This window comes from Saccopteryx bilineata, unplaced genomic scaffold, assembly GCF_036850765.1.
Source record: "Saccopteryx bilineata isolate mSacBil1 unplaced genomic scaffold, mSacBil1_pri_phased_curated manual_scaffold_52, whole genome shotgun sequence".
Lineage (NCBI taxonomy): Eukaryota > Metazoa > Chordata > Mammalia > Chiroptera > Emballonuridae > Saccopteryx > Saccopteryx bilineata.
Genome location: NW_027095477.1, coordinates 84,178 through 99,030, shown reverse-complemented (window position 1 = coordinate 99,030; position 14,853 = coordinate 84,178). Strand labels below are relative to the sequence as shown.

Genomic DNA, 14,853 nt, shown 5'->3' with positions numbered 1-14,853 from the left:
AGTCTATCCTGGCCAGAGTCCACGGAGGCTTGTTTCTGGACACCCAGGGAGCAACTCGGGGCCCTCTCGTCTCATGTCCCGAAACCTGCCATTCCCTCTCACCCCGATCCGTCCCGCCATCTCTCTCTCTTTCTCCTGCCCTAGTTCGGTAGGCGGAATATGTGTTTGTTTGTTTTTACTTCCTCAACTCTTACCTCTGTTGGTGAGATAAAAACTGGAATGCCCCCGACAGTTTCATAGACATCACCTTATCTAGACAGTTACTCCCATTCTTAACAGAGAAAACCAAGGTTTGTGCAGAGTTCACTCAAGGGAAGAATTCAAGTCCAAGTCTGTCGGCTTCTAAGGCTGAATGTGTTCCCACCTGGTCACGCTGCTTTTTCTCACTCCGAGACTGAAGTTCCAACAAGAACAAACACACCGTCGGTAAGACACGGGCTGGGATTCAGGCCCGGGTTGGAAAGCCTGTGGCCAGAGTCCCAAGTCCTTTCCATATTTGTATATTTCTAGTCTATGTCTTTATCAGCCTTGGTGATGACTTTTCCAAGTTCCTGGCTCTCCGTTTGCAAATTGATGGAGTCTGCCCTAGAAGGGCACAGACAGAGCCCCGAGGGACACTCTGGGTCACTGCTGATGTCACCCACACTCCTTCTGACTCCCCAGTCTGTCTCAGAAAAGGCCCTCCTTACCCCTCTCTGCAGTAGAGGCTACCTGCCTGAGTTCTTGGGTCAACATCCTCAAAAATATATAAAATGGCATTTCTACCCCCCGAAAGTGTCGCATTTCTGAGCACAGGCTTCTCTAGTCCTGGTAAACAGCCTCATTAATTTTAGCCTTCGATAGGCACAGCCCCAAAACCCCAAAGAGTTAAAATAACCTCCCCAAACCTCTTCTGAAATGAATTCTAAGTGGTGTGGAGAGAGAGCGACGGAGAGAACAGCGGATGAAACTGGATGGTAAGGACTCCTCTACCCTCTGCTCTTTCCTAAACAAACTTAAACAGACTTCCCCACTCCAAAAACATCCAGGATTTTTCTGGGTGTCTTGCAAGTCCATGAATACCAGCAACATGCTATGCTGGCTGCAGACATTCATGCTGATGGTACCTTCTCGAAGGAAGTCGGGACGGTTATACATCACCTGTACAGCTATTCCTGTATAAACATCATCCCGGATCATTTAAGTGCTGCTTTCGTCAATCTTTAAATTCCCCCGTTATTCCCTGCCCTCACAGATTAGCAGTCCGTGCCCAGGCCTGGCACGGGTGCACCGTGGCCCTGCCAAGGTGGCTTTGTGAAATGTGGGCGCTTGGGCATGCAGCCAGCCAAGGGCTCTCTGGCACTGGAAGCCTTCCAAGAACTCTTGAGCCCATGACAAGCTGTCCTCTCTGGGGGCAGGCACCTGACTCCAGGAGGGAGAGGGGGCAGAGCAGCCCAGCTCTGTGCCGACTCTCCGCCTACCTCCTCCTTCTCTCTCCTCAGCTTCTACCTCAAGAAGGCACTTTCCTGTGGGATTGTTTTATCTCAAAAAATTGAACTAAAATAACACATGTCCATGAAAAAAGCAAACGATAGAGAAGGAAATAGTATGGGGAAACAACCATCTTCCATTTAACCTTCCGCAGCCAGGACACCAGAGCTGACAGTTTTTTAGTCATTTCCACTTTCCGTCCTACTGAAAGTCGCCGCGCAGACGTGGATCCCACGTCGCATGAAGTCTGTGTGCTCCTATTTCTTCATAATATTCATCGACTCCCCTCAGCAATAGACACACATTCTTTTCCCAGAGTCCTCTAAGCATTTTATGACTGCAGAATAACTTTTAGTTCTTCCCTGTTTAAATGAAGTTATCAGTCTCTATTTTAGAGACACCTTGGGCCGTGTCCCCTGACTCAACCACAAAAGAATATTGGCATCCCTCCATCGCTGATCGTCCCTTCTTTTCATGTCCTTCTGTCCAAAGTGCTAAGGCTGCCGATGTGGATGCCAAAATGGACGATTCCTGAGCGATGTAAGAAATCTCGCTGGCTCCCAGGTGTGACCCCTCCCAAGTCCATTGCCAGCCGAGTCTCCCAGCGGAGGGCTTTAGCCACCTCCTGAGCGGAACTGGACGTCAGGGAAAGGCGAGGAGTGGAGAGTGTCGGCTACAACGTGCAGAAGCCCCGGTCCCTGTAAGGGTGTGCCTTGGTTTCCCGTGGCTGTGAAACAGATGGCCACAAGATGTGTGGCTCAGACGGACAGCGATGTGTTCTCATGGCTTTGGAGACCACAGATTCAAAGTCAAGCTGCTGGCGGGGCCATGCTTCCTCCTGAGGCTGCAGGGGAGAGTCCCTTCCTTGCTTCTCCCGGCTTCTGGGGGCTGCAGGTGTCCCGGCCTAAGGCTTCCGCACTCCGTTCCCTGCCTCTGTCTTCACCTGGCCTCCCCTCTTCTCTGCCTCTCCTTGGGTGTCTTTTATGAGGACAGCTGTCATTGGAGTTAGGGCCCACCTGGATAATCCAGGGTGACCACCCCCTGAGATCCCTACCTTAACTGCATCTCCACAGATCATGTTCCCCAATAAAGTCATGCTCAGAGCTTCAAGGCTTAGGATATGGATGTATCTTTTGGGGTTGCCACCACTCAACTCACTATACTGCTCCCAAAAACACACATTTCGAAATAAAAATGAAGGAGGCATGCTTTTCCCCTCTTTGTCCTCTAAAGAACTGGACAGGGAAGAAAACAAACGTTTGGAGTCTCTTGCCCAAACCAGGGCAGTAAACGGAGCCTCTTTCTCCCTTTCGGGCCCCACGAAGATTCGCAGCTTAGCTTCTCCCGCTGCCCTTTCCGGCTCCGTGTAGGCCTGCAGTTCTCACTTCTCACCGGGAACAGCATTCCCAAAATACCCCTGAGAAGGGCAGTGTGGGTGGCACTGCCAACCTGCGTAGGAGGGGCTCGCTGCGATTCCACGAGGGACGCCTTGTCGCCCTGCGTGGAGGATTTACCGGGAGGGAGGACCGGACACGACCGGAGACCCTTTGGTCACAGGGCCCAGCCGCCCTGCTGCTCACTCCCAGATCTTCCCAGAGGCTGCTGGCCCCTGTGCCCTGCACAGTCCTCCGCCCCAGGACGGGCCCCGGGGGCAAATTCACTCTTACAAAACCAACTGAAACGCACCTGTCAGCAAAGAGCTGGGAGGCGCCGAGGGGCCCTAGGAAGGAAGAGCACTGGACCCGGAGTCTACAGCCCCCCTACCCCCCCCCCCCGCCTCATACCCTGCCCTCGGTGGTGACACTCTGGGTAAGTCACTTTGTCCCTGAGTTTGTTTCCTCCCCTGTGAAATCCAGATGCCACCTGAGCCTCACTTGCTCCCCGCACGCCCCCCCCCAGCCCCCCCCCCCGGCCTACCTTCCATCCTTTCTTCCTTGATCCCAGCAGCCACTGAACTCCGGCCAGACACCTGGCAAGGTGGCCCGGGCGTGAGCTTGCCTCTCTCCTGGGCAGCCTCTCTCCCCCACCACCTGTACTGGGTCTTTGCAGGGTCCCGTGAGTGTCGGCTGTGACGGTGTTGGTGTAGCCGAGGTACTTTGCAGGCAGGAGGCTCTGTTTTAAGCACACCTTTAACAGAGAGGCAGAGTTTCTTTTTCAGCAGAATGTGGGGTAATGATTGCCCGTCTGTGGGGAGGTAGGGGGAGCCCTGGAGTGACCCCCCCTGCATTCTGTTCTAGGGAAAGCTGAACAGACCACCGCGGTGTGTGGCCGCCCCTGAGCACAGGGGCCCGAGAGTGTCCCCGCTCCCTCACACCGCTCACCTTAATCCTCAGCCTGGCAGCGTGAGTGCCGGGAAACAAGACCCAGTCCTCTTAGAACGCATCGGCTGCATGGAATATGTTTCTCTTTCTGTCATTAGCAATGCCTTTCTCTACCTGATACTCTGTAACTGCCTCCAAAGAGTGAATAGACCAGAGCACTTAGGACTAAAAGGCATTTAGGAGGCTACGCAAGTGACTTGCCCAAAGTCACAAAGCTGGTGCAGGGAAGAGCAGGGACCCAGACATCCGTCTCCTCCTGCCTGTGTTGCTTAACACTGACCACACCGCCCCCGGGTTGCAATTCCTGGGAAAACCTCCTCTGGTTTTAATGCATCAGCATAACCCCTACTGGGCGAGTTCAGAATGTAACCAGGTGACACCTCTCAGATAAAGTTTCCTCTTAGAGATTGGCTGCCAGCCACAGCAGTTTCCTGGGAATCACCTCTGCCCAGAATTGATCAAAACCCTCTGAGCTAGCCATCATAAAGCAGGTTCTTGGCTGGGGCCTTGAAATCCACCCCCGTCCCACTAACCCTACGGCTAGAACAGGGCTCTGCTGTCTAATACTTCGGAAGGCTCCCGACCCCCTCCGAGCAGGCCTGCACCCTGCTTCCTTTCAGACCTCCGTGCCCAGCTGCACTTGCCCTTAGTAGAAACACCTCATTGCCCATGGGCTACGCTTTCCACCACCAAACACATGTGTTATCTTAGTTACTCCAACTTGAGATAAAGTGAGACTTTTGTTTAGACTGTAAAACACTGACCTAAAGATAATGGCCATTAGAGATAAGCCCTAGGGACAAATCTAGTATCTTTTTCCAGGAAAGACCTCAGGATGCTGGAGTGTTCCTGCCCCAGCAGCGCGAGCAGATCCCGGCTGGCCTCACTGGACCCTGGCAGGTGGTGGTCAGCGTCTGGTCAGATGACTGCGAGACGCTGGAAGCTGGGTGACTGCCCCTGCAGCACAGCGAAAGTTCTAGGACCCAGAGGTGCCCAGCAGCAGGGCTGCTCACGACCCCTCCCCTTCCTCCACTCTGTCATTCAAAGCTGTGCTGATTCCCCAAACCCTGTTTGGAATGGGCCCCAGGCCCACGTGATGGGGCCCTGAGCCTAACACTTGGGCCGGATTTTTACAAACTGACAGCAGAGGGGATTACTCAGCTGGCCCGCGTGTAGTCGCCCTGTGCCTTGGTGGGAAGAGAGAACGGGGAGCAAACCTGCTCCCCTCTCTCCATGGGTGTGACTGGGCGACCCCCATCCTCCATGGGAAAGCTGGGCATGGGATTGCTTCGCAAATAAAAGCAGGAGGAGGGTTTCGCTGGTGAGTCCGTGTTCCCAGCACAGCCTCAGGGTGGCCTGAGGGTGGCGTGAGGGTGTTGGAGGTGAGGCCTCGGCCAGGTGTGAGCACAAGGGAACAGAGGTGCTCCTGCTCTCAGCGCCGCCTGGTTGAGCCCGAGGCCGAACCCGAACCCCGCCGCCCCGCCGAACCCGAGCCCCTCCACCCCGCCGAACCCGAACCCCGCCGCCCCTGCCGAACCCGAGCCCCTCTGCCTCGCCTCGCCGAACCGGAGCCCCTCCGCCCCGCCGAACCCGAACCCCGCCGCCCCGGCCGAACCCGAGCCCCTCCACCCCGCCGAACCCGAACCCCGCCGCCCCTGCCGAACCCGAACCCCTCCGCCTCGCCTCGCTGAACTGGAGCCCCTCCGCCCCACCGAACCCGAGCCCCTCCACCCCGCCTAACCCGAACCCCGTCGCCCCCCGGGTCGGATGCCCAGACGAGCATTTCGGTGATAAGGGCCACGGGGACTGGATAAACACGGAGTGCCAGGCGCTGGACCGGCTGTTCCTGGGGCCAGCGATAAGTGTGGCCAGCCCAGGGGGCCGTGCGCAGTGGGGGCCAGGTCTCCGGGAAGTGACTGTCATTAGAAGGAAGGGCAGGACGGGCTCACAGGGCTGATAGCGCCTGCTGCTGCGTGTGCGGGTCCGTGGGCAGCGGGGGCCCGGCACAGGGAGATATCGCGGGAGGAGGGACCCGGCGGCCCAGAACCGCAGTGGCGGGTGTGCCCTGCGTTTCCCGCACGCACAGGCCACACGCCCTCTCTCCTGTTTCCTCTGTGTGACACACCCTGCCTCTCCTTTGCCTGGCTGGCACTTTCCTGACTTCTGACACCTGGGTCACGAGTCACTCCTCTGAGAAGTCTTGCGTTTAGCTGCCCCCCTCCGTGTCTGAGCTTCCCGGTCCTGTGTCCCCACGGCTCTATCGGCTCACACGCCGTGACAAGGACTGCCTTGCTGGTCACACGCCCCACTCTGCAGTGAGCAGTGGGGTCTCACCCCAGTGCCTGGCTCTGCGCCTGGCAAACAGCTGGCAGTTGAGTCGCTGGCCGAGGATGAGGAAGGAGGAGCTGGTGGCTGTTGAAAGCTGGGGGGAACAGGCATGCATTCTGCCCCCTGAAGGGACCTACTAAGATCAGAAGGAAGCTTCCTGGCCTGGGCAGCTAACGGAGAAAGGTCTATCATCTCTGGGCTCATGCACCACACTCAAGCCCACCAGCTACCATGGAAATCAGACACCGCTCAGTGCCTCAGTTTCCCCATGGGAAGAACAAACACTTGGTTTCCCAGAGATTGTCACAGAATGGCCAGGCATTGTAGAAATCTTTACCTTTGACCCAGAACCCCACCCCCCGGGGATCTTTCCCATAGAAGTAAAAGCGTATTTCAGCACATAAAACACATACAAGGACGTTTATTGCAGCTTTGTTTGTGATGGCAAAACATCAGAAACAAAGCGAAAGTCCCCAAAGGCACATGGACGTCTGTCACACTTTCCCACCATGGCCCGGACGCCCTGTCGGAACGGGGGTGCCCGAGGTCTCTCCCTTCCCTGAGTGACTCAGTTCTGAGGCGTCCACGTGGCTGGGCAGGGTCGGCAGCCGCACATGGGCGGCTAGGGCCGGTCACAGTGTGGAGGGTGAGTCAGACCCTGAACGGGGTGTGGAGGGAGTTCACCCTCGGACACGTGAGCAGGTGGAGGAGGGTGAAACGTAAAGGGGGCCCAACTGGAGTGCCAGGGCCTGTGGGGGTGAGCAGAGTGTCTGCTTAGAGGGGCTCCTCAGCGAGGGGTATCTGGCCAGCAAAGAGGGGAGCCCACCTGGGGGCTCAGAGCCCCAGAAAGGTGAAGAGGTGTTCAGATTGGGGGGGCATTCCAACATTGGGTGTGACATCCAGGAGAGCTAAGAGGGGGACAGCCCAGGGCGGGTGCTGGAGCCCCAGCAGGGTGGGAGGGTGCAGGCCAGGAGAAGGGCGTCCACTCAGGGTGGGGTGGGGCGCAATGCGAGGCTGTGTGCATGCAGGGGGCTCACAGAAGTAGCTGCAGTAAGGACAGTGGAGCCAGATTCCTGACGGTCAGAGATGGGACGATAGGTAAGGATTCTGCCCAAAGATGCCAACCTGTTTGTAGGAAGCACAGACCAACGTGTTCAGAGGTGGTGGGGCTTCGAGGCCACCGCTTAGTCTTGAGCGGAGCAGGGGTTTAAACGCACAGCAGGTATTTTGTATGGTGCTTGTAACTTTTCTGTCAGTTTGAAATAATTTCAAGTTTTAAAAGATGCAAAGAGTAATGGAAAGCCGAATGCTGAAAACTGTGTGACATTATCCTAGTTGTGCACACGGTGACCCACCTGCCCCCCTGTATACATGCGTGTGCATAGATGGGTGTGTCTCTCCTCAACTACATGAGCTCACAGAGAAATGAGTTCTCCTTCATGATAAGCTGTACACGGGTGACCTTGGAGAGAGAAGGAGTCCAGCATAAGGAGAATAAGAAAAGGCTTCATTAAAAATCAAAATGTAAATAATCATGTGTCATGGACCAGCTCAGCTCCTAATAACGGTGGGGAATTAAGGAAACATACTTATTAGAAAAAATGGGACTGGGAGGACTCATCAAATGCTGATGGCAATATCCGAGTGCCCCATAGCCCCAGTTTGCTTTATTATCTAGCCATGTGCAAATCAAGGAAGGCCTTGATACAAAGTTACACATCTGAGGCTAAAGCGGGAACTCTCCCAAGGCATAAACAGGAATCCCCCCACCATGCTTAAGTGAAATCAACCAACATCTGAACAAACAAAGAGGAAGAGGAAGGGCATGTAAATTGCTTCCAGCAAATTAAGGAAGCAAGTGGAGCGGGTGCAAATACTCAGCATCATAGCCAGTATGGAGGGGGAGGGGGGAGAACTTAGCCTTTTGCTAAGACTCGAATCTAACAAAGGCTTTTTGCCATTTACGTCCACAACAATCATGATTGTGCACTTCACATAAAATAGTGTGTGTGTGTGTGTGTGTGTGTGTGTGTGTGTCTGTGTTAGTTTGCTAATCATCATAACAAAATATCACAGACTGGGTGACTTAAACAACAAACTTATCTTCTCACTATTCTGGAGGACAGAAACCCAAGTTCACAGTGTGGGCCAGGTTGGTTTCATTCTGAGGCTGCTCCTGGCCTTGCAGGCGGCCGTCTTCTCGCTGTGTCCTCACATGGTCTTTCCTCTGTGCACGCGCATCCCTTGTGTCTCTGTATGTGTCCCAATGTCCTCTTCTTGAAGAGCACCAGTCATACTGGGTTAGAGCCGTACTGATGGCCTCGTTTTAAGTCAAGCAGCTCTTTAAAGGCCCTGTCTCCAAATACAGTCACAGTCTAAGGGACTAAGGGTTAGGACTTAAACATGAATTTGGAAAGTACAGGATCCAGCCCATGTCAGTGTGAATCTGTAGGTATGTGTAAAATGGATATGTGTGTATGTACGTGTGTATGTGTGTGTGTATGCATATATATATAATATATATATAAAGTGAAGACCATCCTGTGTGTTCCTAGTCTGTGCAAACATCCATTATGACTTCTGGACTTTTTGCTGAAAGAGACTTGGTCACTTTGGCTCTTTAGAAACTACTTTTATGGGGTTGTCTATTTCCTGAGTTTTCTTAATTCCAGTCGAAAACAACAGTGACCCTGTGGCTTCATTTCAAGCTAACACAGTGTCGGTAAATGACACGGGTTAGAGCAATCCTCTCTGATAACGGGACGCTTGTGAAATGACACACACAGTCCTCTTCCCTTTGGGGGTCGAATGGTGAGAGCTCAGACTGGCCGCTCGATGACATCGCCCCTTCTCCGGAAATTTGTACCTGCGCCCCTGTCATTTATTTGTCTTGTATAGTGCCCCGTGAGCTTTCCAAGACACCCCCCCCACTCTTGGTCTTACCTATTCCTCTCCTGTGTCAAAGTCCTCCACCCCCAGGCTGGACGGGCAACCCCAAGCAGCCGAAGGAGGGAAGATGCACACCATCTTCAAAGCCTCACTTGTGAAAAGAACAGTCTGTTTTCTTTGGAACAACCCCTGTGAATTTGGTCTGGCTGTCTCATTTCCCTGCCTTATGCTCACAGTGACGTGGGAGGGGGGTGTTCTTGTTTGTTTGCTTGCTTGTCTGTTCTAGAAATGCCTTGAGATTGCTGAGGTCATGGGGGATCAAGGGTGATGGGCAGAGACTTGACTTGGGGGGGGGAAGGTGAGCACACAGCACAGGGTACAGAGATGTGTTACAGAATTGTGCACATGAAACCTATATAATTGTGCTAACCAGTATCAACCCAATAAATTCAATTTTTTAAAAATTGAAATGTTTTGGCCCTGGCTGGTTGGCTCAGTGGTAGAGCATCAGCCCAGTGTGTGGAAGTCCCGGGTTCATTTCCTGGTCAGGGTACATAAGAGAAGCTACTATCTGCTTCTCCACCCCTCCCTCTTCTCTCCTTTTCTCTCTCTCTTCAGCTCCCACAGCAATGGCTCAAATGGTTTGAGCAAGTTGGCCCTGCGTGGTGAAGATGGCTCCATAGCTGCACTTCAGGTGCTAAAATAGCTTGGTTGCTGAGCAATGGAGCAGTGATCCCAGATAGGCAGAGTACCGCCCCTTAGTGGGCATGCCAGGTAAATCCCAGTCGGGGTGCATGCAGGGGTCTCTCTTGCCTCCCTTCCTCTCACTTAATAAAAATAAAAATGAAAAAGAAAAAAGAAATAGAAATGTTTTAAAAACTTTCAGACCCATTTCCCCCCGTCACTCTTGATGGGATGTGAAGCAGATGGAAATAAGCGCAGCTTCTTACACAGACCAAGGCGCACCAGCTGTGCAAGCCTAGTGCGGAGTGGTGAGCGCAGACGTTCTGCAAGGACCTAGAGGAGCAGGAGCCGCTGGACCCTGAGAGTCCGGCGCCTGCGGCGAAGCACAAAGAACAGCCGCCTTGGTCCTGGTCCCACTCTGCTGCGCCCTCCCGGTGACCTCACTGGTCCCTCTCCTCACCCGTGTCCTGGACAAGAGCACCTCTCCTTACGTCCTCACTGGGGGGCCGGCTGGGTTCTAGACCACACCTGAATGTGCCCCACGAAGGGCAGAGCCCTGTGTTAATGGAAGGTAAGAAGCGTGTGCGTGTCACAGAGCTGAGGGGCTGGTGGGGGGCTGGGAAGTTTGGCTTCCCCTTTGTCCTTTCCTCCGAGCCTCAGATTACTTGCTGGGGACAGGGAGACACGTGAGCCGCCTCCCAGCTGTCCCCTGCACAGCAGAACTATCCAGGGGACATTCAGACAGCATTTTCCCAGGATGCTATGTTCCTTGTTTCCTGTCTCAGAGAGTAGGAAGGCCGTCTCCCCAGGGACGCTGCTCTGTGGGGCGGAATGGGGGTGGGGGGCAGCGCTCACAGTGCCCGGGAGGTTTGGGTCCCAGCTTTTGAGACCAGAGGTTTTCCTTGGGTCTCACTCAGCACCCAGCCCCTCCCTGGGGGTCTTCCTCCTCCTGCAGGACCCACCTGAGTGGCCTCAGGCCATGCTGCTGGCTCAGCAGCTGTCCTCCCCCAACTTCCCGTCCGATTCTGGAGGACCCTGCAAAGACCACAAGGTGGAGTCGAGGACTCCGTCTCCCTCAGGGAGAGGACATCTTCGGAGCCTCCCTGCCAGGTGTGACTGTCTCTCTGCAGCGCCGTGCAGAAAGGGGCAACAGGTAGCCCTGTCCTGCACCCCTCAGCCCAGACCCAGTTGGCGAAGCTATCTTAAGAAGCAGAGCGCTGTCCGCGCCAGCTCACAATGGACAGGAAACGTGCCGTATTTCCTCAGTGTTCTTCCCGTGTCAGGGGCTCGTTTGTTCACTTATTCACCCGTGCCTTTATTGGAACCTGCCCTATTCCAGGCTCAGAGCGAGAGACTGACCACATGCGGACATACGACACCGGCCTGGCCCTTGGAGAGTCTCTGAAAGGTGAGCGTAGAGAGGGCCCGGACACCCGATACGTTCCCGATAGGTGTACAGAGGTGAGATCAGTGGCCATCATTGCTGTCCCTCCCTGTTAATGAGGAATGCTGACCTAGCCATCACCACGGTCTGCGAGGGACAGACCACGGCTCTGCGGCAGCCCAGTCAGATGGACCCACGTGAGGGGCCAGACCTTGACCTTGCTTGAACCAGGTCTCTGATGGTCAGTGAAACAAGTCACTAAAGTTTTAAAATTATTAGTAGGAAGGGATGAATCTTGGTTGTGACCAGAAATCGTACTTAGGGTTCTTTGTTTTTGCTGGAAAAAGAAAATATCCCCCCCCCTTGTTCAACAATGGAAGCCCGTGGTGGTGCAGTTGATTAGAAAGATAAATGGTCACAAATACTTACAATACTGATGGCTCGTTATAAATGTCCGTTACCGTGTCCCCAGGTAGACCTAATGTCTATGGAATCAACCCATCACCAGAACACCGACCGCACCTTGGAACGCCAAGGGCTCGCTCCGCTGAGCGGAAGGAAAGAAGAAAGGCTGTTATGGAGGCTGGGTCCCCCAGGGCTGCTCCAAACTCTGCCCCTTTCAGCTGTGCCAAGAACCAGTGCTCCCAACAGTCCCCCTGAGCCATGCCGCACCCCGACCCACTCTGGAGCACCCCGGCACACGTGAATGGGGTGTGGAGAGACTGTGGCCAAGGTCCACCAACCATCAACACCATCACTGCTTTCCTTCTCAGCCTTCAAACCACTGCTTTATCTCACTAAAGCGTCCTCTCTTTGGGGAATGTTTACTGAGCCTGACAGAAGAGAAATGATATATGCGTGCTTCACAGGCTAGGGAAACAGACACATATTTAATCGAAACTTTTTTTTTTCTGGTTAGAAAGATAAATTATTGCAAATACTTAAAATACAAATTTTTCATTATAAATGTCCCTTTGTTTCACTATCGTGTTAGTACTGTGATAGCTAATGTTGGTGAGTGGGAACTAATCTGGTTCTACCAGAACGTACCTCACAAACCTTTATTTATAAACAGACCATCTCTTAAAAATATCTTGGCCCTGGCCGGTTTGCTCAGTGGTAGAGCATTGGCCTGGTGTGCAGGAGTCCTGGGTTCGATTCCCAACCAGGGCACACAGGAGAAGCACCCATGTGCTTCTCCACCCCTCCCCCTCTCCTTCCTCTCTGTCTCTCTCTTCCCCTCCCGCAGCCAGGGCTCCATTGGAGCAAAGTTGGCCCAGGCACTGAGGATGGCTCCATGTCCTCTGCCTCAGGCGCTAGAATGGCTCTGATTGTGGCAGAGCGACACCCTAGATGGGCAGAGCATCACTCCCTGGTGGGTGTGCCAGGTGGATCCCGGTCGGGCGCCTGCGGGAGTCTGTTTGACTGCCTTCCTGTTTCCAACTTTAGAAAAGTACAAAAAAATAAAATTAAATTTAAAAAATCTTGTACATATGTTCTCTCAGTAAATGTCTCAATAGCATGTGACATAGATACAGGTATTTCCATTTTACAGAGGAGCATAAAGACATGCAGAGTGTTGGAGGTCATGCAGGTGGTGAGAGCATAGACTTCAGCCCTGGGGTCCTGACATATCCATTGTTCTGCACCCCCTGTTAACTTCTGCACATGGCATTACAAGGGCCACTGAACTCATTATAACATCTCCCTTAAACTGTTCTACATGTTTGCTAGTCTATGTGTTTTGTATCTAGCTCAGTGCAGGTGAATAGAGCAAACACTTCGCAATTGGACGTGAAAGTCTCTTCTTATTTCCTGCTCACACTTAGGTAATAGTCTTCCTGATGCCTCAAAGCAGGTCTTCTATATCTTTTTTTTTTTTTTTTTTTTTTGTATTTTTCTGAAGCTGGAAACAGAGAGAGACAGTCAGACAGACTCCCGCATGCGCCCGACCGGGATACACCCGGCACGCCCACCAGGGGGCGATGCTCTGCCCCTCCGGGGCGTCACTCTGCCGCGACCAGAGCCACTCTAGCGCCTGGGGCAGAGGCCAAGGAGCCATCCCCAGCAAGCGCTCAGAGCCAACTTTGCTCCAATGGAGCCTTGGCTGCAGGAGGGGAAGAGAGAGACAGAGAGGAAGGAGAGGGGGAGGGGTGGAGAAGCAGATGGGCGCCTCTCCTGTGTGCCCTGGCCGGGAATCGAACCCAAGACCTCTGCTCGCCAGGCCAACGCTCTACCACTGAGCCAACTGGCCAGGGCCTTATATGTCTTTTTGAAACTCAAAATCTTGAGCATATAAGCTCACTTGTGTTCCATAAATTAATGAATGTTTTCAATGACGCTCAAATGCTGCAAAAAGTGAGTTGTCCTCAGCCATCTGGGGAACTTGGCTGCACTTGACCCTGGAACACCAAGCTCGTTCCTACCCCAGGGAGATACTCTCAGAGGGATGTGAATTGCCAACAGGAGCAAAGATGGGTGCGGAGGGACAAGATGATTCCAGGCTGGTGGCAGATGAGAAGAAAGGTCTGTGTGTCTCTGATCTCGGGGCTCCCACCAGCCACTTTGCAAAGCTGGCTCCCTCCAGGGCATTTGGATAAGTGCCCTGTGTTTCAGGGCAAATAAATGGTACGTGTTTGCGGAGCTCTTTAAAGCGGTTTTGATGGTTTTACAAGTTCTCAGCAAGGTCAGTTCCCGTGGAGCAGCCCTGAGGTCGAGACACCCCCACCCCCCAGGCAGTCGTGACTCTGGGGCAATGAGTTTCCATTTGGAAGTTCAGAGCGTGTTTGTCTTGGCCCCGTTATGGACTCTGTGAGATCGGCCAGAGCAACAACAGCACGTCCCAGCCGGGCTGCGAGCTTAGGAGATGGCTAAGAACTGCATCTGGGGCGGGGGGGACCTTCCTTTCTGCCTCTGTTCTAAAACACAGAGAGTCACTTCGAGAGAAAAGGGGGCTATGCAGAGACCACCTATCGGGAAAATTACAGGCAACAAAAGTGTAACATTACTAGGATACGCTGGAATTCTGACAGCTGCTGACTCATTAGAAGGTGGTCACTAATTTTCTTTCTTCTCCCAACATCTAACATTACACCAGCTATCTGTCAGAGATAGTTGCATTCACTGGCAATGAGTTACATTTGTTTAAAATGAAAAAAAAAGTTTTATTTCTCTCTAAGGAACTCTAGATTTTATAGCAAAATACATCACATGGTGAGGCTATTTTAGAAGTTTGCAGTTAGTGATCTCCCCTCTCTGACTCAACATTTCATAGAGTTCCCTGGTGTTCGTTAAACCGAATCATAATCAAGGGACTACTAAGAGTTGTCAGTGACCTCTTGATTAAAGAAACACCATACAAAACCAACTGAAAACTGCAGGAAACATTGAAAGCAGTCCAAATAGAAAACATACAGATATCAGTATCTTCCCCATTAACCCGCAAAACTATAAAGCCCAGAGTTCCAGCCAGTCTCAACCACAACAAAAACAGTAGCTCAGGAACATCTTATTAAAATGCCCAGGAAGAATATGCTTATCCCAGTGACATAACTGAGCTGCGTGAAATTGAGGGATAAAAACATTTCTAGACGGGACGACTGAGAAGATTAAAGTATTATAAAAATGGCAGCCTCCCTCAGCCCTCCCTCAGCAGAAATGGAGATGTTCTACTTAATCCCAAAGAGAAGTATAATGCTTTTGAAAATGCTTCTAACTTGAAAACATTAGCATAAAGTTTATCTGGAAGGAAGACTGAATGAATAAGGACAGTCAGTG

General features: G+C 52.8%; 1 long non-coding RNA gene across 2 annotated transcripts in view; it reads right to left on the bottom strand.

Annotated features, from left to right (window-relative positions):
• The window catches only part of LOC136318351 (uncharacterized), a 34,127-nt gene that overhangs the window by 11,827 nt on the left and 7,447 nt on the right, over positions 1–14,853 (bottom strand). For both annotated transcript variants that reach the window (XR_010728061.1, XR_010728060.1), the window contains exon 2: positions 3,388–3,597. This is a non-coding gene — a long non-coding RNA (uncharacterized lncRNA). The remainder of the gene's footprint in view (positions 1–3,387; positions 3,598–14,853) is intronic.